This window comes from Hyperolius riggenbachi, chromosome 2 (assembly GCF_040937935.1).
Source record: "Hyperolius riggenbachi isolate aHypRig1 chromosome 2, aHypRig1.pri, whole genome shotgun sequence".
NCBI classification, from domain to species: Eukaryota; Metazoa; Chordata; class Amphibia; order Anura; family Hyperoliidae; genus Hyperolius; species Hyperolius riggenbachi.
This window is the reverse complement of record NC_090647.1, coordinates 140,089,715-140,110,037: the sequence shown is the minus strand read 5'-3', so window position 1 is coordinate 140,110,037 and position 20,323 is coordinate 140,089,715. Positions and strand designations below refer to the sequence as shown.

At 60.2% G+C, this 20,323-nt stretch overlaps 100 pseudogenes; all 100 read left to right on the top strand.

Moving 5' to 3' along the window:
- The first annotated feature begins 14 nt into the window (after nucleotides 1–14).
- Nucleotides 15–133, top strand: LOC137559529 (5S ribosomal RNA; annotated as a pseudogene).
- Nucleotides 134–216: 83 nt separating this feature from the next.
- LOC137551057 (5S ribosomal RNA) lies at nucleotides 217–335 on the top strand (annotated as a pseudogene).
- Nucleotides 336–418: 83 nt separating this feature from the next.
- Nucleotides 419–537, top strand: LOC137557999 (5S ribosomal RNA; annotated as a pseudogene).
- Nucleotides 538–620: 83 nt separating this feature from the next.
- On the top strand, nucleotides 621–739 carry LOC137548083 (5S ribosomal RNA; annotated as a pseudogene).
- Nucleotides 740–822: 83 nt separating this feature from the next.
- On the top strand, nucleotides 823–941 carry LOC137548770 (5S ribosomal RNA; annotated as a pseudogene).
- Nucleotides 942–1,024: 83 nt separating this feature from the next.
- LOC137549585 (5S ribosomal RNA) lies at nucleotides 1,025–1,143 on the top strand (annotated as a pseudogene).
- Nucleotides 1,144–1,226: 83 nt separating this feature from the next.
- LOC137550699 (5S ribosomal RNA) lies at nucleotides 1,227–1,345 on the top strand (annotated as a pseudogene).
- Nucleotides 1,346–1,428: 83 nt separating this feature from the next.
- LOC137554317 (5S ribosomal RNA) lies at nucleotides 1,429–1,547 on the top strand (annotated as a pseudogene).
- Nucleotides 1,548–1,630: 83 nt separating this feature from the next.
- LOC137557997 (5S ribosomal RNA) lies at nucleotides 1,631–1,749 on the top strand (annotated as a pseudogene).
- Nucleotides 1,750–1,832: 83 nt separating this feature from the next.
- LOC137548532 (5S ribosomal RNA) lies at nucleotides 1,833–1,951 on the top strand (annotated as a pseudogene).
- An 83-nt stretch (nucleotides 1,952–2,034) lies between these two features.
- Nucleotides 2,035–2,153, top strand: LOC137552845 (5S ribosomal RNA; annotated as a pseudogene).
- Nucleotides 2,154–2,236: 83 nt separating this feature from the next.
- LOC137548430 (5S ribosomal RNA) lies at nucleotides 2,237–2,355 on the top strand (annotated as a pseudogene).
- An 82-nt stretch (nucleotides 2,356–2,437) lies between these two features.
- On the top strand, nucleotides 2,438–2,556 carry LOC137552472 (5S ribosomal RNA; annotated as a pseudogene).
- An 83-nt stretch (nucleotides 2,557–2,639) lies between these two features.
- LOC137559528 (5S ribosomal RNA) lies at nucleotides 2,640–2,758 on the top strand (annotated as a pseudogene).
- Nucleotides 2,759–2,841: 83 nt separating this feature from the next.
- LOC137552481 (5S ribosomal RNA) lies at nucleotides 2,842–2,960 on the top strand (annotated as a pseudogene).
- Nucleotides 2,961–3,043: 83 nt separating this feature from the next.
- Nucleotides 3,044–3,162, top strand: LOC137557996 (5S ribosomal RNA; annotated as a pseudogene).
- A 275-nt stretch (nucleotides 3,163–3,437) lies between these two features.
- On the top strand, nucleotides 3,438–3,556 carry LOC137557995 (5S ribosomal RNA; annotated as a pseudogene).
- An 83-nt stretch (nucleotides 3,557–3,639) lies between these two features.
- On the top strand, nucleotides 3,640–3,758 carry LOC137552107 (5S ribosomal RNA; annotated as a pseudogene).
- An 83-nt stretch (nucleotides 3,759–3,841) lies between these two features.
- LOC137553178 (5S ribosomal RNA) lies at nucleotides 3,842–3,960 on the top strand (annotated as a pseudogene).
- An 83-nt stretch (nucleotides 3,961–4,043) lies between these two features.
- On the top strand, nucleotides 4,044–4,162 carry LOC137559390 (5S ribosomal RNA; annotated as a pseudogene).
- Nucleotides 4,163–4,245: 83 nt separating this feature from the next.
- LOC137549047 (5S ribosomal RNA) lies at nucleotides 4,246–4,364 on the top strand (annotated as a pseudogene).
- Nucleotides 4,365–4,447: 83 nt separating this feature from the next.
- On the top strand, nucleotides 4,448–4,566 carry LOC137550736 (5S ribosomal RNA; annotated as a pseudogene).
- Nucleotides 4,567–4,650: 84 nt separating this feature from the next.
- Nucleotides 4,651–4,769, top strand: LOC137548241 (5S ribosomal RNA; annotated as a pseudogene).
- An 83-nt stretch (nucleotides 4,770–4,852) lies between these two features.
- LOC137548990 (5S ribosomal RNA) lies at nucleotides 4,853–4,971 on the top strand (annotated as a pseudogene).
- An 83-nt stretch (nucleotides 4,972–5,054) lies between these two features.
- On the top strand, nucleotides 5,055–5,173 carry LOC137548420 (5S ribosomal RNA; annotated as a pseudogene).
- An 83-nt stretch (nucleotides 5,174–5,256) lies between these two features.
- Nucleotides 5,257–5,375, top strand: LOC137559389 (5S ribosomal RNA; annotated as a pseudogene).
- An 83-nt stretch (nucleotides 5,376–5,458) lies between these two features.
- Nucleotides 5,459–5,577, top strand: LOC137548989 (5S ribosomal RNA; annotated as a pseudogene).
- Nucleotides 5,578–5,660: 83 nt separating this feature from the next.
- LOC137547706 (5S ribosomal RNA) lies at nucleotides 5,661–5,779 on the top strand (annotated as a pseudogene).
- Nucleotides 5,780–5,862: 83 nt separating this feature from the next.
- LOC137557993 (5S ribosomal RNA) lies at nucleotides 5,863–5,981 on the top strand (annotated as a pseudogene).
- Nucleotides 5,982–6,065: 84 nt separating this feature from the next.
- LOC137559527 (5S ribosomal RNA) lies at nucleotides 6,066–6,184 on the top strand (annotated as a pseudogene).
- Nucleotides 6,185–6,267: 83 nt separating this feature from the next.
- LOC137553177 (5S ribosomal RNA) lies at nucleotides 6,268–6,386 on the top strand (annotated as a pseudogene).
- An 83-nt stretch (nucleotides 6,387–6,469) lies between these two features.
- Nucleotides 6,470–6,588, top strand: LOC137549760 (5S ribosomal RNA; annotated as a pseudogene).
- Nucleotides 6,589–6,671: 83 nt separating this feature from the next.
- On the top strand, nucleotides 6,672–6,790 carry LOC137549313 (5S ribosomal RNA; annotated as a pseudogene).
- An 83-nt stretch (nucleotides 6,791–6,873) lies between these two features.
- Nucleotides 6,874–6,992, top strand: LOC137549535 (5S ribosomal RNA; annotated as a pseudogene).
- Nucleotides 6,993–7,075: 83 nt separating this feature from the next.
- On the top strand, nucleotides 7,076–7,194 carry LOC137549605 (5S ribosomal RNA; annotated as a pseudogene).
- An 82-nt stretch (nucleotides 7,195–7,276) lies between these two features.
- LOC137557992 (5S ribosomal RNA) lies at nucleotides 7,277–7,395 on the top strand (annotated as a pseudogene).
- An 83-nt stretch (nucleotides 7,396–7,478) lies between these two features.
- On the top strand, nucleotides 7,479–7,597 carry LOC137551644 (5S ribosomal RNA; annotated as a pseudogene).
- An 83-nt stretch (nucleotides 7,598–7,680) lies between these two features.
- On the top strand, nucleotides 7,681–7,799 carry LOC137553529 (5S ribosomal RNA; annotated as a pseudogene).
- An 83-nt stretch (nucleotides 7,800–7,882) lies between these two features.
- LOC137547602 (5S ribosomal RNA) lies at nucleotides 7,883–8,001 on the top strand (annotated as a pseudogene).
- An 84-nt stretch (nucleotides 8,002–8,085) lies between these two features.
- LOC137548082 (5S ribosomal RNA) lies at nucleotides 8,086–8,204 on the top strand (annotated as a pseudogene).
- Nucleotides 8,205–8,287: 83 nt separating this feature from the next.
- LOC137552529 (5S ribosomal RNA) lies at nucleotides 8,288–8,406 on the top strand (annotated as a pseudogene).
- An 83-nt stretch (nucleotides 8,407–8,489) lies between these two features.
- On the top strand, nucleotides 8,490–8,608 carry LOC137559474 (5S ribosomal RNA; annotated as a pseudogene).
- An 83-nt stretch (nucleotides 8,609–8,691) lies between these two features.
- On the top strand, nucleotides 8,692–8,810 carry LOC137549150 (5S ribosomal RNA; annotated as a pseudogene).
- Nucleotides 8,811–8,893: 83 nt separating this feature from the next.
- On the top strand, nucleotides 8,894–9,012 carry LOC137548779 (5S ribosomal RNA; annotated as a pseudogene).
- An 83-nt stretch (nucleotides 9,013–9,095) lies between these two features.
- On the top strand, nucleotides 9,096–9,214 carry LOC137550956 (5S ribosomal RNA; annotated as a pseudogene).
- An 83-nt stretch (nucleotides 9,215–9,297) lies between these two features.
- On the top strand, nucleotides 9,298–9,416 carry LOC137552816 (5S ribosomal RNA; annotated as a pseudogene).
- An 83-nt stretch (nucleotides 9,417–9,499) lies between these two features.
- LOC137548797 (5S ribosomal RNA) lies at nucleotides 9,500–9,618 on the top strand (annotated as a pseudogene).
- Nucleotides 9,619–9,701: 83 nt separating this feature from the next.
- Nucleotides 9,702–9,820, top strand: LOC137552768 (5S ribosomal RNA; annotated as a pseudogene).
- Nucleotides 9,821–9,903: 83 nt separating this feature from the next.
- LOC137551167 (5S ribosomal RNA) lies at nucleotides 9,904–10,022 on the top strand (annotated as a pseudogene).
- An 83-nt stretch (nucleotides 10,023–10,105) lies between these two features.
- Nucleotides 10,106–10,224, top strand: LOC137553208 (5S ribosomal RNA; annotated as a pseudogene).
- Nucleotides 10,225–10,307: 83 nt separating this feature from the next.
- Nucleotides 10,308–10,426, top strand: LOC137556905 (5S ribosomal RNA; annotated as a pseudogene).
- Nucleotides 10,427–10,509: 83 nt separating this feature from the next.
- LOC137559473 (5S ribosomal RNA) lies at nucleotides 10,510–10,628 on the top strand (annotated as a pseudogene).
- An 83-nt stretch (nucleotides 10,629–10,711) lies between these two features.
- LOC137549149 (5S ribosomal RNA) lies at nucleotides 10,712–10,830 on the top strand (annotated as a pseudogene).
- An 83-nt stretch (nucleotides 10,831–10,913) lies between these two features.
- LOC137559526 (5S ribosomal RNA) lies at nucleotides 10,914–11,032 on the top strand (annotated as a pseudogene).
- Nucleotides 11,033–11,115: 83 nt separating this feature from the next.
- On the top strand, nucleotides 11,116–11,234 carry LOC137548778 (5S ribosomal RNA; annotated as a pseudogene).
- An 83-nt stretch (nucleotides 11,235–11,317) lies between these two features.
- On the top strand, nucleotides 11,318–11,436 carry LOC137550955 (5S ribosomal RNA; annotated as a pseudogene).
- An 83-nt stretch (nucleotides 11,437–11,519) lies between these two features.
- Nucleotides 11,520–11,638, top strand: LOC137552815 (5S ribosomal RNA; annotated as a pseudogene).
- Nucleotides 11,639–11,721: 83 nt separating this feature from the next.
- LOC137551003 (5S ribosomal RNA) lies at nucleotides 11,722–11,840 on the top strand (annotated as a pseudogene).
- An 83-nt stretch (nucleotides 11,841–11,923) lies between these two features.
- On the top strand, nucleotides 11,924–12,042 carry LOC137552766 (5S ribosomal RNA; annotated as a pseudogene).
- An 83-nt stretch (nucleotides 12,043–12,125) lies between these two features.
- On the top strand, nucleotides 12,126–12,244 carry LOC137549306 (5S ribosomal RNA; annotated as a pseudogene).
- Nucleotides 12,245–12,327: 83 nt separating this feature from the next.
- On the top strand, nucleotides 12,328–12,446 carry LOC137552644 (5S ribosomal RNA; annotated as a pseudogene).
- An 83-nt stretch (nucleotides 12,447–12,529) lies between these two features.
- Nucleotides 12,530–12,648, top strand: LOC137557991 (5S ribosomal RNA; annotated as a pseudogene).
- Nucleotides 12,649–12,731: 83 nt separating this feature from the next.
- On the top strand, nucleotides 12,732–12,850 carry LOC137547625 (5S ribosomal RNA; annotated as a pseudogene).
- Nucleotides 12,851–12,933: 83 nt separating this feature from the next.
- LOC137553434 (5S ribosomal RNA) lies at nucleotides 12,934–13,052 on the top strand (annotated as a pseudogene).
- Nucleotides 13,053–13,135: 83 nt separating this feature from the next.
- Nucleotides 13,136–13,254, top strand: LOC137548777 (5S ribosomal RNA; annotated as a pseudogene).
- Nucleotides 13,255–13,337: 83 nt separating this feature from the next.
- LOC137550954 (5S ribosomal RNA) lies at nucleotides 13,338–13,456 on the top strand (annotated as a pseudogene).
- An 83-nt stretch (nucleotides 13,457–13,539) lies between these two features.
- On the top strand, nucleotides 13,540–13,658 carry LOC137552814 (5S ribosomal RNA; annotated as a pseudogene).
- An 83-nt stretch (nucleotides 13,659–13,741) lies between these two features.
- On the top strand, nucleotides 13,742–13,860 carry LOC137548795 (5S ribosomal RNA; annotated as a pseudogene).
- Nucleotides 13,861–13,943: 83 nt separating this feature from the next.
- LOC137552764 (5S ribosomal RNA) lies at nucleotides 13,944–14,062 on the top strand (annotated as a pseudogene).
- An 83-nt stretch (nucleotides 14,063–14,145) lies between these two features.
- On the top strand, nucleotides 14,146–14,264 carry LOC137551457 (5S ribosomal RNA; annotated as a pseudogene).
- An 83-nt stretch (nucleotides 14,265–14,347) lies between these two features.
- On the top strand, nucleotides 14,348–14,466 carry LOC137557990 (5S ribosomal RNA; annotated as a pseudogene).
- Nucleotides 14,467–14,549: 83 nt separating this feature from the next.
- LOC137552323 (5S ribosomal RNA) lies at nucleotides 14,550–14,668 on the top strand (annotated as a pseudogene).
- Nucleotides 14,669–14,751: 83 nt separating this feature from the next.
- On the top strand, nucleotides 14,752–14,870 carry LOC137549305 (5S ribosomal RNA; annotated as a pseudogene).
- An 83-nt stretch (nucleotides 14,871–14,953) lies between these two features.
- Nucleotides 14,954–15,072, top strand: LOC137552643 (5S ribosomal RNA; annotated as a pseudogene).
- An 83-nt stretch (nucleotides 15,073–15,155) lies between these two features.
- LOC137548732 (5S ribosomal RNA) lies at nucleotides 15,156–15,274 on the top strand (annotated as a pseudogene).
- An 83-nt stretch (nucleotides 15,275–15,357) lies between these two features.
- On the top strand, nucleotides 15,358–15,476 carry LOC137547624 (5S ribosomal RNA; annotated as a pseudogene).
- An 83-nt stretch (nucleotides 15,477–15,559) lies between these two features.
- On the top strand, nucleotides 15,560–15,678 carry LOC137552387 (5S ribosomal RNA; annotated as a pseudogene).
- An 83-nt stretch (nucleotides 15,679–15,761) lies between these two features.
- Nucleotides 15,762–15,880, top strand: LOC137548806 (5S ribosomal RNA; annotated as a pseudogene).
- Nucleotides 15,881–15,963: 83 nt separating this feature from the next.
- On the top strand, nucleotides 15,964–16,082 carry LOC137548731 (5S ribosomal RNA; annotated as a pseudogene).
- Nucleotides 16,083–16,165: 83 nt separating this feature from the next.
- On the top strand, nucleotides 16,166–16,284 carry LOC137556882 (5S ribosomal RNA; annotated as a pseudogene).
- An 83-nt stretch (nucleotides 16,285–16,367) lies between these two features.
- LOC137557597 (5S ribosomal RNA) lies at nucleotides 16,368–16,486 on the top strand (annotated as a pseudogene).
- An 83-nt stretch (nucleotides 16,487–16,569) lies between these two features.
- Nucleotides 16,570–16,688, top strand: LOC137550705 (5S ribosomal RNA; annotated as a pseudogene).
- An 83-nt stretch (nucleotides 16,689–16,771) lies between these two features.
- On the top strand, nucleotides 16,772–16,890 carry LOC137557989 (5S ribosomal RNA; annotated as a pseudogene).
- An 83-nt stretch (nucleotides 16,891–16,973) lies between these two features.
- On the top strand, nucleotides 16,974–17,092 carry LOC137552322 (5S ribosomal RNA; annotated as a pseudogene).
- An 83-nt stretch (nucleotides 17,093–17,175) lies between these two features.
- On the top strand, nucleotides 17,176–17,294 carry LOC137551608 (5S ribosomal RNA; annotated as a pseudogene).
- Nucleotides 17,295–17,377: 83 nt separating this feature from the next.
- Nucleotides 17,378–17,496, top strand: LOC137551019 (5S ribosomal RNA; annotated as a pseudogene).
- Nucleotides 17,497–17,578: 82 nt separating this feature from the next.
- Nucleotides 17,579–17,697, top strand: LOC137551015 (5S ribosomal RNA; annotated as a pseudogene).
- An 83-nt stretch (nucleotides 17,698–17,780) lies between these two features.
- On the top strand, nucleotides 17,781–17,899 carry LOC137549304 (5S ribosomal RNA; annotated as a pseudogene).
- Nucleotides 17,900–17,982: 83 nt separating this feature from the next.
- LOC137551341 (5S ribosomal RNA) lies at nucleotides 17,983–18,101 on the top strand (annotated as a pseudogene).
- Nucleotides 18,102–18,184: 83 nt separating this feature from the next.
- On the top strand, nucleotides 18,185–18,303 carry LOC137550579 (5S ribosomal RNA; annotated as a pseudogene).
- Nucleotides 18,304–18,386: 83 nt separating this feature from the next.
- On the top strand, nucleotides 18,387–18,505 carry LOC137548080 (5S ribosomal RNA; annotated as a pseudogene).
- An 83-nt stretch (nucleotides 18,506–18,588) lies between these two features.
- LOC137549663 (5S ribosomal RNA) lies at nucleotides 18,589–18,707 on the top strand (annotated as a pseudogene).
- An 83-nt stretch (nucleotides 18,708–18,790) lies between these two features.
- Nucleotides 18,791–18,909, top strand: LOC137548392 (5S ribosomal RNA; annotated as a pseudogene).
- An 83-nt stretch (nucleotides 18,910–18,992) lies between these two features.
- LOC137547705 (5S ribosomal RNA) lies at nucleotides 18,993–19,111 on the top strand (annotated as a pseudogene).
- Nucleotides 19,112–19,194: 83 nt separating this feature from the next.
- LOC137548035 (5S ribosomal RNA) lies at nucleotides 19,195–19,313 on the top strand (annotated as a pseudogene).
- Nucleotides 19,314–19,396: 83 nt separating this feature from the next.
- On the top strand, nucleotides 19,397–19,515 carry LOC137559084 (5S ribosomal RNA; annotated as a pseudogene).
- An 83-nt stretch (nucleotides 19,516–19,598) lies between these two features.
- On the top strand, nucleotides 19,599–19,717 carry LOC137552575 (5S ribosomal RNA; annotated as a pseudogene).
- An 82-nt stretch (nucleotides 19,718–19,799) lies between these two features.
- LOC137549330 (5S ribosomal RNA) lies at nucleotides 19,800–19,918 on the top strand (annotated as a pseudogene).
- An 83-nt stretch (nucleotides 19,919–20,001) lies between these two features.
- On the top strand, nucleotides 20,002–20,120 carry LOC137550997 (5S ribosomal RNA; annotated as a pseudogene).
- Nucleotides 20,121–20,203: 83 nt separating this feature from the next.
- LOC137551335 (5S ribosomal RNA) lies at nucleotides 20,204–20,322 on the top strand (annotated as a pseudogene).
- The last annotated feature ends 1 nt before the right edge of the window (nucleotide 20,323 follows it).

Here is a 20,323-nt window from a genome sequence, read left to right as displayed (position 1 = left end):
GCGCCATGGAGTTTGCCTGCGGCTACACTAAGCCGAAAGCGCCCGCTCTCGTCAGATCGCGGAAGCTAAGTGGCTTCAGGCCTGGTTAGTAGCTGCATGGGAGACCGGCTGTGAACCCCAGGTGCTGCAGGCGTTTTTTTGGGTTTGAGGCCCAATGGCTATGAGCACGCGTGGGAAGCCTCACCTTCAAGGCGCCGGAGCGGCGCCTTGGAGTTTGCCTGCGGCCACACTAAGCCGAAAGCGCCCGCTCTCGTCAGATCGCGGAAGCTAAGTGGCTTAAGGCCTGGTTAGTTGCTGCATGGGAGACCGGCTGTGAACTCCAGGTGCTGCAAGCGTTTTTTTGGGTTTGAGGCCCAATGGCTATGAGCACGCGTGGGAAGCCTCACCTTCAAGGCGCCGGAACGGCGCCTTGGAGTATGCCTGCGGCCACACTAAGCCGAAAGCGCCCGCTCTCGTCAGATCGCGGAAGCTAAGTGGCTTCAGGCCTGGTTAGTAGCTGCATGGGAGACCGGCTGTGAACCCCAGGTGCTGCAGGCGTTTTTTTGGGTTTGAGGCCCAATGGCTATGAGCACGCGTGGGAAGCCTCACCTTCAAGGCGCCGGAGCGGCGCCTTGGAGTTTTCCTGCGGCCACACTAAGCCGAAAGCGCCCGCTCTCGTCAGATCGCGGAAGCTAAGTGGCTTCAGGCCTGGTTAGTAGCTGCATGGGAGACCGGCTGTGAACCCCAGGTGCTGCAGGCGTTTTTTTGGGTTTGAGGCCCAATGGCTATGAGCACGCGTGGGAAGCCTCACCTTCAAGGCGCCGAAACGGCGCCTTGGAGTTTACCTGCGGCCACACTAAGCCGAAAGCGCCCGCTCTCGTCAGATCGCGGAAGCTAAGTGGCTTCAGGCCTGGTTAGTAGCTGCATGGGAGACTGGCTGTGAACCCCAGGTGCTGCAGGTGTTTTTTTGGGTTTGAGGCCCAATGGCTATGAGCACGCGTGGGAAGCCTCACCTTCAAGGCGCCGGAGCGGCGCCTTGTAGTTTACCTGCGGCCACACTAAGCCGAAAGCGCCCGCTCTCGTCAGATCGCGGAAGCTAAGTGGCTTCAGGCCTGGTTAGTTGCTGCATGGGAGACCGGCTGTGAACCCCAGGTGCTGCAGGTGTTTTTTTGGGTTTGAGGCCCAATGGCTATGAGCACGCGTGGGAAGCCTCACCTTCAAGGCGCCGGAGCGGCACCTTGGAGTTTGCCTGCGGCCACACTAAGCCGAAAGCGCCCGCTCTCGTCAGATCGCGGAAGCTAAGTGGCTTCAGGCCTGGTTAGTAGCTGCATTGGAGACCGGCTGTGAACCCCAGGTGCTGCAGGCGTTTTTTTGGGTTTGAGGCCCAATGGCTATGAGCACGCGTGGGAAGCCTCACCTTCAAGGCGCCGGAACGGCGCCTTGGAGTTTGCCTGCGGCCACACTAAGCTGAAAGCGCCCGCGCTCGTCAGATCACGGAAGCTAAGTGGCTTCAGGCCTGGTTAGTAGCTGCATGGAAGACCGGCTGTGAACCCCAGGTGCAGCAGGCGTTTTTTGGGGTTTGAGGCCCAATGGCTATGAGCACGCGTGGGAAGCCTCACCTTCAAGGCGCCGGAGCGGCGCCTTGGAATTTGCCTGCGGCCACACTAAGCCGAAAGCGCCCGCTCTCGTCAGATCGCGGAAGCTAAGTGGCTTCAGGCCTGGTTAGTAGCTGCATGGGAGACCGGCTGTGAACCCCAGGTGCTGCAGGCGTTTTTTTGGGTTTGAGGCCCAATGGCTATGAGCACGCGTGGGAAGCCTCACCTTCAAGGCGCCGGAGCGGCGCCTTGGTGTTTGCCTGCGGCCACACTAAGCCGAAAGCGCCCGCTCTCGTCAGATCGCGGAAGCTAAGTGGCTTCAGGTCTGGTTAGTAGCTGTATGGGAGACCGGCTGTGAACCCCAGGTGCTGCAGGCGTTTTTTTGGGTTTGAGGCCCAATGGCTATGAGCACGCGTGGGAAGCCTCACCTTCAAGGCGCCGGAACGGCGCCTTAGAGTTTGCCTGCGGCCACACTAAGCCGAAAGTGCCCTCTCTCGTCAGATCGCGGAAGCTAAGTGGTTTCAGGCCTGGTTAGTAGCTGCATGGGAGACCGGCTGTGAACCCCAGGTGCTGCAGGCGTTTTTTTGGGTTTGAGGCCCAATGGCTATGCGCACGCGTGGGAAGCCTCACCTTCAAGGCGCCGGAACGGCGCTTTGGAGTTTGCCTGCGGCCACACTAAGCCGAAAGCGCCCGCTCTCGTCAGATCGCGGAAGCTAAGTGGCTTCAGGCCTGGTTAGTAGCTGCATGGGAGACTGGCTGTGAACCCCAGGTGCTGCAGGCGTTTTTTGGGTTTGAGGCCCAATGGCTATGAGCACGCGTGGGAAGCCTCACCATCAAGGCGCCGGAACGGCGCCTTAGAGTTTGCCTGCGGCCACACTAAGCCGAAAGCGCCCCCTCTTATCAGATCGTGGAAGCTAAGTGGCTTCAGGCCTGGTTAGTAGCTGCATGGGAGACCGGCTGTGAACTCCAGGTGCTGCAGGCGTTTATTTGGGTTTGAGGCCCAATGGCTATGAGCACGCGTGGGAAGCCTCACCTTCAAGGCGCCGGAGCGGCGCCATGGAGTTTGCCTGCGGCTACACTAAGCCGAAAGCGCCCGCTCTCGTCAGATCGCGGAAGCTAAGTGGCTTCAGGCCTGGTTAGTAGCTGCATGGGAGACCGGCTGTGAACCCCAGGTGCTGCAGGCGTTTTTTTGGGTTTGAGGCCCAATGGCTATGAGCACGCGTGGGAAGCCTCACCTTCAAGGCGCCGGAGCGGCGCTTTGGAGTTTGCCTGCGGCCACACTAAGCCGAAAGCGCCTGCTCTCGTCAGATCGCGGAAGCTAAGTGGCTTCAGGCCTGGTTAGTTGCTGCATGGGAGACTGGCTGTGAACTCCAGGTGCTGCAGGCGTTTTTTTGGGTTTGAGGCCCAATGGCTATGAGCACGCGTGGGAAGCCTCACCTTCAAGGCGCCGAAACGGCGACTTGGAGTTTGCCTGCGGCCACACTAAGCCGAAAGCGCCCGCTCTCGTCAGATCGCGGAAGCTAAGTGGCTTCAGGCCTGGTTAGTAGCTGCATGGGAGACCGGCTGTGAACCCCAGGTGCTGCAGGCGTTTTTTTGGGTTTGAGGCCCAATGGCTATGAGCACGCGTGGGAAGCCTCACCTTCAAGGCGCCGGAGCGGCGCCATGAAGTTTGCCTGCGGCTACACTAAGCCGAAAGCGTCAGATCGCGGAAGCTAAGTGGCTTCAGGCCTGGTTAGTAGCTGCATGGGAGACCGGCTGTGAACCCCAGGTGCTGCAGGCGTTTTTTTGGGTTTGAGGCCCAATGGCTATGAGCACGCGTGGGAAGCCTCACCTTCAAGGCGCCGGAGCGGCGCTTTGGAGTTTGCCTGCGGCCACACTAAGCCGAAAGCGCCCGCTCTCGTCAGATCGCGGAAGCTAAGTGGCTTCAGGCCTGGTTAGTAGCTGCATGGGAGACCGGCTGTGAACCCCAGGTGCTGCAGGCGTTTTTTTGGGTTTGAGGCCCAATGGCTATGAGCACGCGTGGGAAGCCTCACCTTCAAGGCGCCGGAACGGCGCCTTGGAGTTTGCCTGCGGCCACACTAAGCCGAAAGCGCCCGCTTTCGTCAGATAGCGGAAGCTAAGTGGCTTCAGGCCTGGTTAGTAGCGGCATGGGAGACCGGCTGTGAACCCCAGGTGCTGCAGGTGTTTTTTTGGGTTTGAGGCCCAATGGCTATGAGCACGTGTGGGAAGCCTCACCTTCAAGGCGCCGGAACGGCGCCTTGGAGTTTGCCTGCGGCCACACTAAGCCGAAGGCGCCCGCTCTCATCAGATCGCGCAAGCTAAGTGGCTTCAGGCCTGGTTAGTAGCTGCATGGGACACCGGCTGTGAACCCCAGGTACTGCAGGCGTTTTTTTGGGTTTGAGGCCCAATGGCTATGAGCACGCGTGGGAAGCCTCACCTTCAAGGCGCCGGAGCGGCGCCTTGGAGTTTGTCTGCGGCCACACTAAGCCGAAAGCGCCCGCTCTCGTCAGATCGCGGAAGCTAAGTGGCTTCAGGCCTGGTTAGTAGCTGCATGGGAGACCGGCTGTGAACCCCAGGTGCTGCAGGCGTTTTTTTGGGTTTGAGGCCCAATGGCTATGAGCACGCGTGGGAAGCCTTACCTTCAAGGCGCCGAAGCGGCGCCTTGGAGTTTGCCTGCGGCCACACTAAGCCGAAAGCGCCCGCACTCGTCAGATCGCGGAAGCTAAGTGGCTTCAGGCCTGGTTAGTAGCTGAATGGGAGACCGGCTGTGAACCCCAGGTGCTGCAGGTGTTTTTTTGGGTTTGAGGCCCAATGGCTATGAGCACGCGTGGGAAGCCTCACCTTCAAGGCGCCGGAACAGCGCCTTGGAGTTTGCCTGCGGCCACACTAAGCCGAAAGCGCCCGCTCTCGTTAGATCGCGGAAGCTAAGTGGCTTCAGGCCTGGTTAGTAGCTGCAAGGGATACCGGCTGTGAACCCCAGGTGCTGCAGGCGATTTTTTTGGGTTTGAGGCCCAATGGCTATGAGCACGCGTGGGAAGCCTCACCTTCAAGGCGCCGGAACGGCGCCTTGGAGTTTGCCTGCGGCCACACTAAGCCGAAAGCGCCCGCTCTCGTCAGATCACGGAAGCTAAGTGGCTTCAGGCCTGGTTAGTAGCTGAATGGGAGACCGGCTGTGAACCCCAGGTGCTGCAGGCGGTTTTTTGGGTTTGAGGCCCAATGGCTATGAGCACGCGTGTGAAGCCTCACCTTCAAGGCGCCGGAGCGGCGCCTTAGAGTTTGCCTGCGGCCACACTAAGCCGAAAGCGCCCGCTCTCGTCAGATCGCGGAAGCTAAGTGGTTTCAGGCCTGGTTAGTAGCTGCATGGGAGACCGGCTGTGAACCCCAGGTGCTGCAGGTGTTTTTTTGGGTTTGAGGCCCAATGGCTATGAGCATGCGTGGGAAGCCTCACCTTCAAGGCGCCGGAGCGGCGCTTTGGAGTTTGCCTGCGGCCACACTAAGCCGAAAGCGCCCGCTCTCGTCAGATCGCGGAAGCTAAGTGGCTTCAGGCCTGGTTAGTAGCTGCATGGGAGATCGGCTGTGAACCCCAGGTGCTGCAGGCGTTTTTTTGGGTTTGAGGCCCAATGGCTATGAGCACGCGTGGGAAGCCTCACTTTCAAGGCGCCGGAGCGGCGCCTTGGAGTTTGTCTGCGGCCACACTAAGCCGAAAGCGCCCGCTCTCGTCAGATCGCGGAAGCTAAGTGGCTTCAGGCCTGGTTAGTAGCTGCATGGGAGACCGGCTGTGAACCCCAGGTGCTGCAGGCGTTTTTTTGGGTTTGAGGCCCAATGGCTATGAGCACGCGTGGGAAGCCTCACCTTCAAGGCGCCGGAGCGGCGCCTTAGAGTTTGCCTGCGGCCACACTAAGCCGAAAGCGCCCGCTCTCGTCAGATCGCGGAAGCTAAGTGGTTTCAGGCCTGGTTAGTAGCTGCATGGGAGACCGGCTGTGAACCCCAGGTGCTGCAGGTGTTTTTTTGGGTTTGAGGCCCAATGGCTATGAGCATGCGTGGGAAGCCTCACCTTCAAGGCGCCGGAGCGGCGCTTTGGAGTTTGCCTGCGGCCACACTAAGCCGAAAGCGCCCGCTCTCGTCAGATCGCGGAAGCTAAGTGGCTTCAGGCCTGGTTAGTAGCTGCATGGGAGACCGGCTGTGAACCCCAGGTGCTGCAGGTGTTTTTTTGGGTTTGAGGCCCAATGGCTATGAGCACGCGTGGGAAGCCTCACCTTCAAGGCGCCAGAACGGCGCCTTGGAGTTTGCCTGCGGCCACACTAAGCCGAAAGCGCCCGCTCTCGTCAGATCGCGGAAGCTAAGTGGCTTCAGGCCTGGTTAGTAGCTGCATGGGAGACCGGCTGTGAACCCCAGGTGCTGCAGGCGTTTTTTTTGGGTTTGAGGCCCAATGGCTATGAGCACGCGTGGGAAGCCTCACCTTCAAGGCGCCGGAGCGGCGCCATGGAGTTTGCCTGCGGCTACACTAAGCCGAAAGCGCCCGCTCTCGTCAGATCGCGGAAGCTAAGTGGCTTCAGGCCTGGTTAGTAGCTGCATGGGAGACCGGCTGTGAACCCCAGGTGCTGCAGGCGTTTTTTTGGGTTTGAGGCCCAATGGCTATGAGCACGCGTGGGAAGCCTCACCTTCAAGGCGCCGGAACGGCGCCTTGGAGTTTGCCTGCGGCCACACTAAGCCGAAGGCGCCCGCTCTCATCAGATCGCGCAAGCTAAGTGGCTTCAGGCCTGGTTAGTAGCTGCATGGGACACCGGCTGTGAACCCCAGGTACTGCAGGCGTTTTTTTGGGTTTGAGGCCCAATGGCTATGAGCACGCGTGGGAAGCCTCACCTTCAAGGCGCCGGAGCGGCGCCTTGGAGTTTGTCTGCGGCCACACTAAGCCGAAAGCGCCCGCTCTCGTCAGTTCGCGGAAGCTAAGTGGCTTCAGGCCTGGTTAGTAGCTGCATGGGAGACCGGCTGTGAACCCCAGGTGCTGCAGGCGTTTTTTTGGGTTTGAGGCCCAATGGCTATGAGCACGCGTGGGAAGCCTCACCTTCAAGGCGCCGAAGCGGCGCCTTGCAGTTTGCCTGCGGCCACACTAAGCCGAAAGCGCCCGATCTCGTCAGATCGCGGAAGCTAAGTGGCTTCAGGCCTGGTTAGTAGCTGAATGGGAGACCGGCTGTGAACCCCAGGTGCTGCAGGTGTTTTTTTGGGTTTGAGGCCCAATGGCTATGAGCACGCGTGGGAAGCCTCACCTTCAAGGCGCCGGAGCGGCGCCTTGGAGTTTGCCTGCGGCCACACTAAGCCGAAAGCGCCCGCTCTCGTCAGATCACGGAAGCTAAGTGGCTTCAGGCCTGGTTAGTAGCTGAATGGGAGACCGGCTGTGAACCCCAGGTGCTGCAGGTGTTTTTTTGGGTTTGAGGCCCAATGGCTATGAGCACGCGTGGGAAGCCTCACCTTCAAGGCGCCGGAACGGCGCCTTGGAGTTTGCCTGCGGCCACACTAAGCCGAAAGCGCCCGCTCTCGTTAGATCGTGGAAGCTAAGTGGCTTCAGGCCTGGTTAGTAGCTGCATGGGAGACCGGCTGTGAACCCCAGGTGCTGCAGGTTTTTTTTGGGTTTGAGTCCCAATGGCTATGAGCACGCGTGGGAAGCCTCACCTTCAAGGCGCCGGAGCGGCGCTTTGGAGTTTGCCTGCGGCCACACTAAGCCGAAAGCGCCCGCTCTCGTCAGATCGCGGAAGCTAAGTGGCTTCAGGCCTGGTTAGTAGCTGCATGGGAGACCGGCTGTGAACCCCAGGTGCTGCAGGCGTTTTTTTGGGTTTGAGGCCCAATGGCTATGAGCACGCGTGGGAAGCCTCACCTTCAAGGCGCCGGAACGGCGCCATGGAGTTTGCCTGCAGCCACACTAAGCCGAAAGCGCCCGCTCTCGTCAGATCGCGGAAGCTAAGTGGCTTCAGGCCTGGTTAGTAGCTGCATGGGAGACTGGCTATGAACCCCAGGTGCTGCAGGTGTTTTTTTGGGTTTGAGGCCCAATGGCTATGAGCACGCGTGGGAAGCCTCACCTTCAAGGCGCCGGAACGGCGCCTTGGAGTTTCGCTGCGGCCACACTAAACCGAAAGTGCCCGCTCTCGTCAGATCGCGGAAGCTAAGTGGCTTCAGGCCTGGTTAGTAGCTGCATGGGAGACCGGCTGTGAACCCCAGGTGCTGCAGGCGTTTTTTTGGGTTTGAGGCCCAATGGCTATGAGCACGCGTGTGAAGCCTCACCTTCAAGGCGCCGGAGCGGCGCCTTGCAGTTTGCCTGCGGCCACACTAAGCCGAAAGCGCCCGCTCTCGTCAGATCGCGGAAGCTAAGTGGTTTCAGGCCTGGTTAGTAGCTGCATGGGAGACCGGCTGTGAACCCCAGGTGCTGCAGGCGTTTTTTTTGGGTTTGAGGCCCAATGGCTATGAGCATGCGTGGGAAGCCTCACCTTCAAGGCGCCGGAGCGGCGCTTTGGAGTTTTCCTGCGGCCACACTAAGCCGAAAGCGCCCGCTCTCGTCAGATCGCGGAAGCTAAGTGGCTTCAGGCCTGGTTAGTAGCTGCATGGGAGACCGGCTGTGAACCCCAGGTGCTGCAGGCGTTTTTTTGGGTTTGAGGCCCAATGGCTATGAGCACGCGTGGGAAGCCTCACCTTCAAGGCGCCGGAACGGCGCCTAGGAGTTTGCCTGCGGCCACACTAAGCCGAAAGTGCCTGCTCTCGTCAGATCGCGGAAGCTATGTGGCTTCAGGCCTGGTTAGTAGCTGCATGGGAGACCGGCTGTGAACCCCAGGTGCTGCAGGCGTTTTTTTGGGTTTGAGGCCCAATGGCTATGAGCACGCGTGGGAAGCCTCACCTTCAAGGCGCCGGAGCGGCGCCTTGGAGTTTGCCTGCGGCCACACTAAGCCAAAAGCGCCCGCTCTCGTCAGATCGCGGAAGCTAAGTGGCTTCAGGCCTGGTTAGTAGCTGCATGGGAGACCGGCGGTGAACCCCAGGTGCTGCAGGCGTTTTTTTGGGTTTGAGGCCCAATGGCTATGAGCACGCGTGGGAAGCCTCACCTTCAAGACGCCAGAACGGCGCCTTGGAGTTTGCCTGCGGCCACACTAAGCAGAAAGCGCCCGCTCTCGTCAGATCGCGGAAGCTAAGTGGCTTCAGGCCTGGTTAGTAGCTGCATGGGAGACCGGCTGTGAACCCCAGGTGCTGCAGGCGTTTTTTTGGGTTTGAGGCCCAATGGCTATGAGCACGCGTGGGAAGCCTCACCTTCAAGGCGCCGGAACGGCGCCTTGGAGTTTGGCTGCGGCCACACTAAGCCGAAAGCGCCCGCTCTCGTCAGATCGCGGAAGCTAAGTGGCTTCAGGCCTGGTTAGTAGCTGCATGGGAGACCGGCTGTGAACCCCAGGTGCTGCAGGCGTTTTTTTGGGTTTGAGGGTTAATGGCTATGAGCACGCGTGGGAAGCCTCACCTTCAAGGCGCCGGAGCGACGCCTTGGATTTTGCCTGCGGCCACACTAAGCCGAAAGCGCCCGCTCTCGTCAGATCGTGGAAGCTAAGTGGCTTCAGGCCTGGTTAGTAGCTGCATGGGAGACTGGCTGTGAACCCCAGGTGCTGCAGGCGTTTTTTTGGGTTTGAGGCCCAATGGCTATGAGCACGCGTGGGAAGCCTCACCTTCAAGGCGCCGGAGCGGCGCCTTGCAGTTTGCCTGCGGCCACACTAAGCCGAAAGCGCCCGTTCTCGTCAGATCGCGGAAGCTAAGTGGCTTCAGGCCTGGTTAGTTGCTGCATGGGATACCGGCTGTGAACCCCAGGTGCTGCAGGTGTTTTTTTGGGTTTGAGGCCCAATGGCTATGAGCACGCGTGGGAAGCCTCACCTTCAAGGCGCCGGAGCGGCGCCTTGGCGTTTGCCTGCGGCCACACTAAGCCGAAAGCGCCCGCTCTCGTCAGATCGCGGAAGCTAAGTGACTTCAGGCCTGGTTAGTAGCTGCATGGGAGACCGGCTGTGAACCCCAGGTGCTGCAGGCGTTTTTTTGGGTTTGAGGCCCAATGGCTATGAGCACGCGTGGGAAGCCTCACCTTCAAGGCGCCGGAACGGCGCCTTGGAGTTTGCCTGCGGCCACACTAAGCCTAAAGCGCCCGCTCTCATCAGATCACGGAAGCTAAGTGGCTTCAGGCCTGGTTAGTAGCTGCATGGGAGACCGGCTGTGAACCCGAGGTGCTGCAGGTGTTTTTTGGGGTTTGAGGCCCAATGGCTATGAGCACGCGTGGGAAGCCTCACCTTCAAGGCGCCGGAGCGGCGCCTTGGAGTTTGCCTGCGGCCACGCTAAGCCGAAAGCGCCCGCTCTCGTCAGATCGCGGAAACTAAGTGGCTTCAGGCCTGGTTAGTAGCTGCATGGGAGACCGGCTGTGAACCCCAGGTGCTGCAGGCGTTTTTTTGGGTTTGAGGCCCAATGGCTATGAGCACGCGTGGGAAGCCTCACCTTCAAGGCGCCGGAACGGCGCCTAGGAGTTTGCCTGCGGCCACACTAAGCCGAAAGTGCCTGCTCTCGTCAGATCGCGGAAGCTATGTGGCTTCAGGCCTGGTTAGTAGCTGCATGGGAGACCGGCTGTGAACCCCAGGTGCTGCAGGTGTTTTTTTGGGTTTGAGGCCCAATGGCTATGAGCACGCGTGGGAAGCCTCACCTTCAAGGCGCCGGAGCGGCGCCTTGCAGTTTGCCTGCGGCCACACTAAGCCGAAAGCGCCCGCTCTCATCAGATCGCGGAAGCTAAGTGGCTTCAGGCCTGGTTAGTAGCTGCATGGGAGACCGGCTGTGAACCCCAGGTGCTGCAGGCGTTTTTTTGGGTTTGAGGCCCAATGGCTATGAGCACGCGTGGGAAGCCTCACCTTCAAGGCGCCGGAGCGGCGCCTTGGAGTTTGCCTGCGGCCACACTAAGCCAAAAGCGCCCGCTCTCGTCAGATCGCGGAAGCTAAGTGGCTTCAGGCCTGGTTAGTAGCTGCATGGGAGACCGGCGGTGAACCCCAGGTGCTGCAGGCGTTTTTTTGGGTTTGAGGCCCAATGGCTATGAGCACGCGTGGGAAGCCTCACCTTCAAGACGCCAGAACGGCGCCTTGGAGTTTGCCTGCGGCCACACTAAGCAGAAAGCGCCCGCTCTCGTCAGATCGCGGAAGCTAAGTGGCTTCAGGCCTGGTTAGTAGCTGCATGGGAGACCGGCTGTGAACCCCAGGTGCTGCAGGCGTTTTTTTGGGTTTGAGGCCCAATGGCTATGAGCACGCGTGGGAAGCCTCACCTTCAAGGCGCCGGAGCGGCGCCATGGAGTTTGCCTGCGGCTACACTAAGCCGAAAGCGCCCGCTCTCGTCAGATCGCGGAAGCTAAGTGGCTTCAGGCCTGGTTAGTAGCTGCATGGGAGACCGGCTGTGAACCCCAGGTGCTGCAGGCGTTTTTTTGGGTTTGAGGCCCAATGGCTATGAGCACGCGTGGGAAGCCTCACCTTCAAGGCGCCGGAACGGCGCCTTGGAGTTTGGCTGCGGCCACACTAAGCCGAAAGCGCCCGCTCTCGTCAGATCGCGGAAGCTAAGTGGCTTCAGGCCTGGTTAGTAGCTGCATGGGAGACCGGCTGTGAACCCCAGGTGCTGCAGGCGTTTTTTTGGGTTTGAGGGTTAATGGCTATGAGCACGCGTGGGAAGCCTCACCTTCAAGGCGCCGGAGCGACGCCTTGGATTTTGCCTGCGGCCACACTAAGCCGAAAGCGCCCGCTCTCGTCAGATCGTGGAAGCTAAGTGGCTTCAGGCCTGGTTAGTAGCTGCATGGGAGACTGGCTGTGAACCCCAGGTGCTGCAGGCGTTTTTTTGGGTTTGAGGCCCAATGGCTATGAGCACGCGTGGGAAGCCTCACCTTCAAGGCGCCGGAGCGGCGCCTTGCAGTTTGCCTGCGGCCACACTAAGCCGAAAGCGCCCGTTCTCGTCAGATCGCGGAAGCTAAGTGGCTTCAGGCCTGGTTAGTTGCTGCATGGGATACCGGCTGTGAACCCCAGGTGCTGCAGGTGTTTTTTTGGGTTTGAGGCCCAATGGCTATGAGCACGCGTGGGAAGCCTCACCTTCAAGGCGCCGGAGCGGCGCCTTGGCGTTTGCCTGCGGCCGCACTAAGCCGAAAGCGCCCGCTCTCGTCAGATCGCGGAAGCTAAGTGACTTCAGGCCTGGTTAGTAGCTGCATGGGAGACCGGCTGTGAACCCCAGGTGCTGCAGGCGTTTTTTTGGGTTTGAGGCCCAATGGCTATGAGCACGCGTGGGAAGCCTCACCTTCAAGGCGCCGGAACGGCGCCTTGGAGTTTGCCTGCGGCCACACTAAGCCTAAAGCGCCCGCTCTCATCAGATCACGGAAGCTAAGTGGCTTCAGGCCTGGTTAGTAGCTGCATGGGAGACCGGCTGTGAACCCGAGGTGCTGCAGGTGTTTTTTGGGGTTTGAGGCCCAATGGCTATGAGCACGCGTGGGAAGCCTCACCTTCAAGGCGCCGGAGCGGCGCCTTGGAGTTTGCCTGCGGCCACACTAAGCCGAAAGCGCCCGCTCTCGTCAGATCGCGGAAACTAAGTGGCTTCAGGCCTGGTTAGTAGCTGCATGGGAGACCGGCTGTGAACCCCAGGTGCTGCAGGCGTTTTTTTGGGTTTGAGGCCCAATGGCTATGAGCACGCGTGGGAAGCCTCACCTTCAAGGCGCCGGAGCGGCGCCTTGGAGTTTGCCTGCGGCCACACTAAGCCTAAAGCGCCCACTCTCGTCAGTTCGCGGAAGCTAAGTGGCTTCAGGCCTGGTTAGTAGCTGCATGGGAGACCGGCTGTGAACCCCAGGTGCTGCAGGCGTTTTTTTGGGTTTGAGGCCCAATGGCTATGAGCACGCGTGGGAAGCCTCACCTTCAAGGCGCCGGAACGGCGCCTTAGAGTTTGCCTGCGGCCACACTAAGCCGAAAGCGCCCGCTCTCGTCAGATCGCGGAAGCTAAGTGGCTTCAGGCCTGGTTAGTAGCTGCATGGGAGACCGGCTGTGAACCCCAGGTGCTGCAGGCGTTTTTTTGGGTTTGAGTCCCAATGGCTATGAGCACGCGTGGGAAGCCTCACCTTCAAGCCGCCGGAGCGGCGCCTTGGAGTTTGCCTGCGGCCACACTAAGCCGAAAGCGCCCGCTCTCGTCAGATCGCGGAAGCTAAGTGGCTTCAGGCCTGGTTAGTAGCTGCATGGGAGACCGGCTGTGAACCCCAGGTGCTGCGGGCGTTTTTTTGGGTTTGAGGCCCAATGGCTATGAGCACGCGTGGGAAGCCTCACCTTCAAGGCGCCGGAGCGGCGCCTTGGAGTTTTCCTGCGGCCACACTAAGCCGAAAGCGCCCGCTTTCGTCATATCGTGGAAGCTAAGTGGCTTCAGGCCTGGTTAGTAGCTGCATGGGAGACCGGCTGTGAACCCCAGGTGCTGCAGGCGTTTTTTTGGGTTTGAGGCCCAATGGCTATGAGCACGCGTGGGAAGCCTCACCTTCAAGGCGCCGGAACGGCGCCTTGGAGTTTGGCTGCGGCCACACTAAGCCGAAAGCGCCCGCTCTCGTCAGATCGCGGAAGCTAAGTGGCTTCAGGCCTGGTTAGTAGCTGCATGGGAGACCGGCTGTGAACCCCAGGTGCTGCAGGCGTTTTTTTGGGTTTGAGGGTTAATGGCTATGAGCACGCGTGGGAAGCCTCACCTTCAAGGCGCCGGAGCGACGCCTTGGATTTTGCCTGCGGCCACACTAAGCCGAAAGCGCCCGCTCTCGTCAGATCGTGGAAGCTAAGTGGCTTCAGGCCTGGTTAGTAGCTGCATGGGAGACTGGCTGTGAACCCCAGGTGCTGCAGGCGTTTTTTTGGGTTTGAGGCCCAATGGCTATGAGCACGCGTGGGAAGCCTCACCTTCAAGGCGCCGGAGCGGCGCCTTGCAGTTTGCCTGCGGCCACACTAAGCCGAAAGCGCCCGTTCTCGTCAGATCGCGGAAGCTAAGTGGCTTCAGGCCTGGTTAGTTGCTGCATGGGATACCGGCTGTGAACCCCAGGTGCTGCAGGTGTTTTTTTGGGTTTGAGGCCCAATGGCTATGAGCACGCGTGGGAAGCCTCACCTTCAAGGCGCCGGAGCGGCGCCTTGGCGTTTGCCTGCGGCCACACTAAGCCGAAAGCGCCCGCTCTCGTCAGATCGCGGAAGCTAAGTGACTTCAGGCCTGGTTAGTAGCTGCATGGGAGACCGGCTGTGAACCCCAGGTGCTGCAGGCGTTTTTTTGGGTTTGAGGCCCAATGGCTATGAGCACGCGTGGGAAGCCTCACCTTCAAGGCGCCGGAACGGCGCCTTGGAGTTTGCCTGCGGCCACACTAAGCCTAAAGCGCCCGCTCTCATCAGATCACGGAAGCTAAGTGGCTTCAGGCCTGGTTAGTAGCTGCATGGGAGACCGGCTGTGAACCCGAGGTGCTGCAGGTGTTTTTTGGGGTTTGAGGCCCAATGGCTATGAGCACGCGTGGGAAGCCTCACCTTCAAGGCGCCGGAGCGGCGCCTTGGAGTTTGCCTGCGGCCACGCTAAGCCGAAAGCGCCCGCTCTCGTCAGATCGCGGAAACTAAGTGGCTTCAGGCCTGGTTAGTAGCTGCATGGGAGACCGGATGTGAACCCCAGGTGCTGCAGGCGTTTTTTTGGGTTTGAGGCCCAATGGCTATGAGTACGCGTGAGAAGCCTCACCTTCAAGGCGCCGAAGCGGCGCCTTGGAGTTTGCCTGCGGCCACACTAAGCCGAAAGCGCCCGCTCTCGTCAGATCGCGGAAGCTAAGTGGCTTCAGGCCTGGTTAGTAGCTGCATGGGAGACCGGCTGTGAACCCCAGGTGCTGCAGGCGTTTTTTTGGGTTTGAGGCCCAATGGCTATGAGCACGCGTGGGAAGCCTCACCTTCAAGGCGCCGGAACGGCGCCTTGGAGTTTGCCTGCGGCCACACTAAGCCGAAAGCGCCCGCTCTCATCAGATCACGGAAGCTAAGTGGCTTCAGGCCTGGTTAGTAGCTGCATGGGAGACCGGCTGTGAACCCGAGGTGCTGCAGGTGTTTTTTGGGGTTTGAGGCCCAATGGCTATGAGCACGCGTGGGAAGCCTCACCTTCAAGGCGCCGGAGCGGCGCCTTGGAGTTTGCCTGCGGCCACACTAAGCCGAAAGCGCCCGCTCTCGTCAGATCGCGGAAACTAAGTGGCTTCAGGCCTGGTTAGTAGCTGCATGGGAGACCGGCTGTGAACCCCAGGTGCTGCAGGCGTTTTTTTGGGTTTGAGGCCCAATGGCTATGAGCACGCGTGGGAAGCCTCACCTTCAAGGCGCCGGAGCGGCGCCTTGGAGTTTGCCTGCGGCCACACTAAGCCTAAAGCGCCCACTCTCGTCAGTTCGCGGAAGCTAAGTGGCTTCAGGCCTGGTTAGTAGCTGCATGGGAGACCGGCTGTGAACCCCAGGTGCTGCAGGCGTTTTTTTGGGTTTGAGGCCCAATGGCTATGAGCACGCGTGGGAAGCCTCACCTTCAAGGCGCCGGAACGGCGCCTTAGAGTTTGCCTGCGGCCACACTAAGCCGAAAGCGCCCGCTCTCGTCAGATTGCGGAAGCTAAGTGGCTTCAGGCCTGGTTAGTAGCTGCATGGGAGACCGGCTGTGAACCCCAGGTGCTGCAGGCGTTTTTTTGGGTTTGAGGCCCAATGGCTATGAGCACGCGTGGGAAGCCTCACCTTCAAGCCGCCGGAGCGGCGCCTTGGAGTTTGCCTGCGGCCACACTAAGCCGAAAGCGCCCGCTCTCGTCAGATCGCGGAAGCTAAGTGGCTTCAGGCCTGGTTAGTAGCTGCATGGGAGACCGGCTGTGAACCCCAGGTGCTGCGGGCGTTTTTTTGGGTTTGAGGCCCAATGGCTATGAGCACGCGTGGGAAGCCTCACCTTCAAGGCGCCGGAGCGGCGCCTTGGAGTTTTCCTGCGGCCACACTAAGCCGAAAGCGCCCGCTTTCGTCATATCGCGGAAGCTAAGTGGCTTCAGGCCTGGTTAGTAGCTGCATGGGAGACCGGCTGTGAACCCCAGGTGCTGCAGGTGTTTTTTGGGGTTTGAGGCCCAATGGCTATGAGCACGCGTGGGAAGCCTCACCTTCAAGGCGCCGGAACGGCGCCTTAGTGTTTGCCTGCGGCCACACTAAGCCGAAAGCGCCCGCTCTCGTCAGATCGCAGAAGCTAAGTGGCTTCAGGCCTGGTTAGTAGCTGCATGGGAGACCGGCTGTGAACCCCAGGTGCTGCAGGCATTTTTTTGGGTTTGAGGCCCAATGGCTATGAGCACGCGTGGGAAGCCTCACTTTCAAGGCGCCGGAGCGGCGCCTTGGAGTCTGCCTGCGGCCACACTAAGCCGAAAGCGCCCGCTCTCGTCAGATTGCGGAAGCTAAGTGGCTTCAGGCCTGGTTAGTAGCTGCATGGGAGACCGGCTGTGAACCCCAGGTGCTGCAGGCGTTTTTTTGGGTTTGAGGCCCAATGGCTATGAGCACGCGTGGGAAGCCTCACCTTCAAGGCGCCGGAGCGGCGCCTTGCGTTTTGCCTGCGGCCACACTAAGCCAAAAGCGCCCGCTCTCGTCAGATCGCGGAAGCTAAGTGGCTTCAGGCCTGGTTAGTAGCTGCATGGGAGACCGGCTGTGAACCCCAGGTGCTGCAGGCGTTTTTTTGGGTTTGAGGCCCAATGGCTATGAGCACGCGTGGGAAGCCTCACCTTCAAGGCGCCGGAGCGGCGCCTTGGAGTTTGCCTGCGGCCACACTAAGCCGAAAGCGCCCGCTCTCGTCAGATCGCGGAAGCTAAGTGGCTTCAGGCCTGGTTAGTAGCTGCATGGGAGACCGGCTGTGAACTCCAGGTGCTGCAGGCGTTTTTTTGGGTTTGAGGCCCAATGGCTATGAGCACGCGTGGGAAGCCTCACCTTCAAGGCGCCGGAACGGCGCCTTGTAGTTTGGCTGCGGCCACACTAAGCCGAAAGCGCCTGCTCTCGTCAGATCGCGGAAGCTAAGTGGCTTCAGGCCTGGTTAGTAGCTGCATGGGAGACCGGCTGTGAACCCCAGGTGCTGCAGGCGTTTTTTTGGGTTTGAGGCCCAATGGCTATGAGCACGCGTGGGAAGCCTCACCTTCAAGGCGCCGGAACGGCGCCTTGGAGTTTGCCTGCGGCCACACTAAGCCGAAAGCGCCCGCTCTCGTCAGATCGCGGAAGCTAAGTGGCTTCAGGCCTGGTTAGTAGCTGCATGGGAGACCGGCTGTGAACCCCAGGTGCTGCAGGCGTTTTTTTGGGTTTGAGGCTTAATGGCTATGAGCACGCGTGGGAAGCCTCACCTTCAAGGCGCCGGAACGGCGCCTTGGAGTTTGCCTGCGGCCACACTAAGCCGAAAGCGCCCGCTCTCATCAGATCACGGAAGCTAAGTGGCTTCAGGCCTGGTTAGTAGCTGCATGGGAGACCGGCTGTGAACCCGAGGTGCTGCAGGTGTTTTTTGGGGTTTGAGGCCCAATGGCTATGAGCACGCGTGGGAAGCCTCACCTTCAAGGCGCCGGAGCGGCGCCTTGGAGTTTGCCTGCGGCCACGCTAAGCCTAAAGCGCCCGCTCTCGTCAGATCGCGGAAACTAAGTGGCTTCAGGCCTGGTTAGTAGCTGCATGGGAGACCGGCTGTGAACCCCAGGTGCTGCAGGCGTTTTTTTGGGTTTGAGGCCCAATGGCTATGAGCACGCGTGGGAAGCCTCACCTTCAAGGCGCCGGAGCGGCGCCTTGGAGTTTGCCTGCTGCCACACTAAGCCGAAAGCGCCCGCTCTCGTCAGATCGCGGAAGCTAAGTGGCTTCAGGTCTGGTTAGTAGCTGCATGGGAGACCGGCTGTGAACCCCAGGTGCTGCAGGCGTTTTTTGGGTTTGAGGCCCAATGGCTATGAGCACGCGTGGGAAGCCTCACCTTCAAGGCGCCGGAACGGCGCCTTAGAGTTTGCCTGCGGCCACACTAAGCCGAAAGCGCCCGCTCTCGTCAGATCGCGGAAGCTAAGTGGCTTCAGGCCTGGTTAGTAGCTGCATGGGAGACCGGCTGTGAACCCGAGGTGCTGCAGGTGTTTTTTGGGGTTTGAGGCCCAATGGCTATGAGCACGCGTGGGAAGCCTCACCTTCAAGGTGCCGGAGTGGCGCCTTGGAGTTTGCCTGCGGCCACACTAAGCCGAAAGCGCCCGCTCTCGTCAGATCGCGGAAACTAAGTGGCTTCAGGCCTGGTTAGTAGCTGCATGGGAGACCGGCTGTGAACCCCAGGTGCTGCAGGCGTTTTTTGGGGTTTGAGGCCCAATGGCTATGAGCACGCGTGGGAAGCCTTACCTTCAAGGCGCCGGAGCGGCGCCTTGGAGTTTGCCTGTGGCCACACTAAGCCGAAAGCGCCCGCTCTCGTCAGTTCGCGGAAGCTAAGTGGCTTCAGGCCTGGTTAGTAGCTGCATGGGAGACCGGCTGTGAACCCCAGGTGCTGCAGGTGTTTTTTTGGGTTTGAGGCCCAATGGCTATGAGCACGCGTGGGAAGCCTCACCTTCAAGGCGCCGAAACGGCGCCTTGGAGTTTACCTGCGGCCACACTAAGCCGAAAGCGCCCGCTCTCGTCAGATCGCGGAAGCTAAGTGGCTTCAGGCCTGGTTAGTAGCTGCATGGGAGACTGGCTGTGAACCCCAGGTGCTGCAGGCGTTTTTTTGGGTTTGAGGCCCAATGGCTATGAGCACGCGTGGGAAGCCTCACCTTCAAGGCGCCGGAGCGGCGCTTTGGAGTTTTCCTGCGGCCACACTAAGCCGAAAGCGCCCGCTCTCGTCAGATCGCGGAAGCTAAGTGGCTTCAGGCCTGGTTAGTAGCTGCATGGGAGACCGGCTGTGAACCCCAGGTGCTGCAGGCGTTTTTTTGGGTTTGAGGCCCAATGGCTATGAGCACGCGTGGGAAGCCTCACCTTCAAGGCGCCGGAGCGGCGCCTTGTAGTTCGCCTGCGGCCACACTAAGCCGAAAGCGCCCGCTCTCGTCAGATCGCGGAAGCTAAGTGGCTTCAGGCCTGGTTAGTAGCTGCATGGTAGACCGGCTGTGAACCCCAGGTGCTGCAGGTGTTTTTTTGGGTTTGAGGCCCAATGGCTATGAGCACGCGTGGGAAGCCTCACCTTCAAGGCGCCGGAGCGGCGCCATGGAGTTTGCCTGCGGCCACACTAAGCCGAAAGCGCCCGCTCTCGTCAGATCGCGGAAGCTAAGTGGCTTCAGGCCTGGTTAGTAGCTGCATGGGAGACCGGCTGTGAACCCCAGGAGCTGCAGGCGTTTTTTTGGGTTTGAGGCCCAATGGGTATGAGCACGCGTGGGAAGCCTCACCTTCAAGGCGCCGGAGCGGCGCCTTGGAGTTTGCCTGCGGCCACACTAAGCCGAAAGCGCCCGCTCTCGTCAGATCGCGGAAGCTAAGTGGCTTCAGGCCTGGTTAGTAGCTGCATGGGAGACCGGCTGTGAACCCCAGGTGCTGCAGGTGTTTTTTTGGGTTTGAGGCCCAATGGCTATGAGCACGCGTGGGAAGCCTCACCTTCAAGGCGCCGGAGCGGCGCCTTGGATTTTGCCTGCGGCCACACTAAGCCGAAAGCGCCCGCTCTCGTCAGATCGCGGAAGCTAAGTGGCTTCAGGTCTGGTTAGTAGCTGCATGGGAGACCGGCTGTGAACCCCAGGTGCTGCAGGCATTTTTTTGGGTTTGAGGCCCAATGGCTATGAGCACGCATGGGAAGCCTCACCTTCAAGGCGCCGAAACGGCGCCTTGGAGTTTGCCTGCGGCCACACTAAGCCGAAAGCGCCCGCTCTCGTCAGATCGCGGAAGTTAAGTGGCTTCAGGCCTGGTTAGTAGCTGCATGGGAGACCGGCTGTGAACCCCAGGTGCTGCAGGTGTTTTTTTGGGTTTGAGGCCCAATGGCTATGAGCACGCGTGGGAAGCCTCACCTTCAAGGCGCCGGAACGGCGGCTTGGAGTTTGCCTGCGGCCACACTAAGCCGAAAGCGCCCGCTCTCGTCAGATCACAGAAGCTAAGTGGCTTCAGGCCAGGTTAGTAGCTGCATGGGAGACCGGCTGTGAACCCCAGGTGCTGCAGGTGTATTTTTGCGTTAAGGCCCAATGGCTATGAGCACGCGTGGGAAGCCTCACCTTCAAGGCGCCGGAGCGGCGCCTTGGAGTTTACCTGCGGCCACACTAAGCCGAAAGCGCCCGCTCTCGTCAGAGCGCGGAAGCTAAGTGGCTTCAGGCCTGGTTAGTAGCTGCATGGGAGACCGGCTGTGAACCCCAGGTGCTGCAGGCGATTTTTTGGGTTTAAGGCCCAATGGCTATGAGCACGCGTGGGAAGCCTCACCTTCAAGGCGCCGGAGCGGCGCCTTGGAGTTTGCCTGCGGCCACACTAAGCCGAAAGCGCCTGCTTTCGTCAGATCGCTGAAGCTAAGTGGCTTCAGGCCTGGTTAGTAGCTGCATGGGAGACCGGCTGTGAACCCCAGGTGCTGCAGGCGTTTTTTTGGGTTTGAGGCCCAATGGCTATGAGCACGCGTGGGAAGCCTGACCTTCAAGGCGCCGGAGCGGCGCCTTGAAGTTTTCCTGCGGCCACACTAAGCTGAAAGCGCCTGCTCTCGTCAGATCGCTGAAGCTAAGTGGCTTCAGGCCTGGTTAGTAGCTGCATGGGAGACCGGCTGTGAACCCCAGGTGCTGCAGGCAT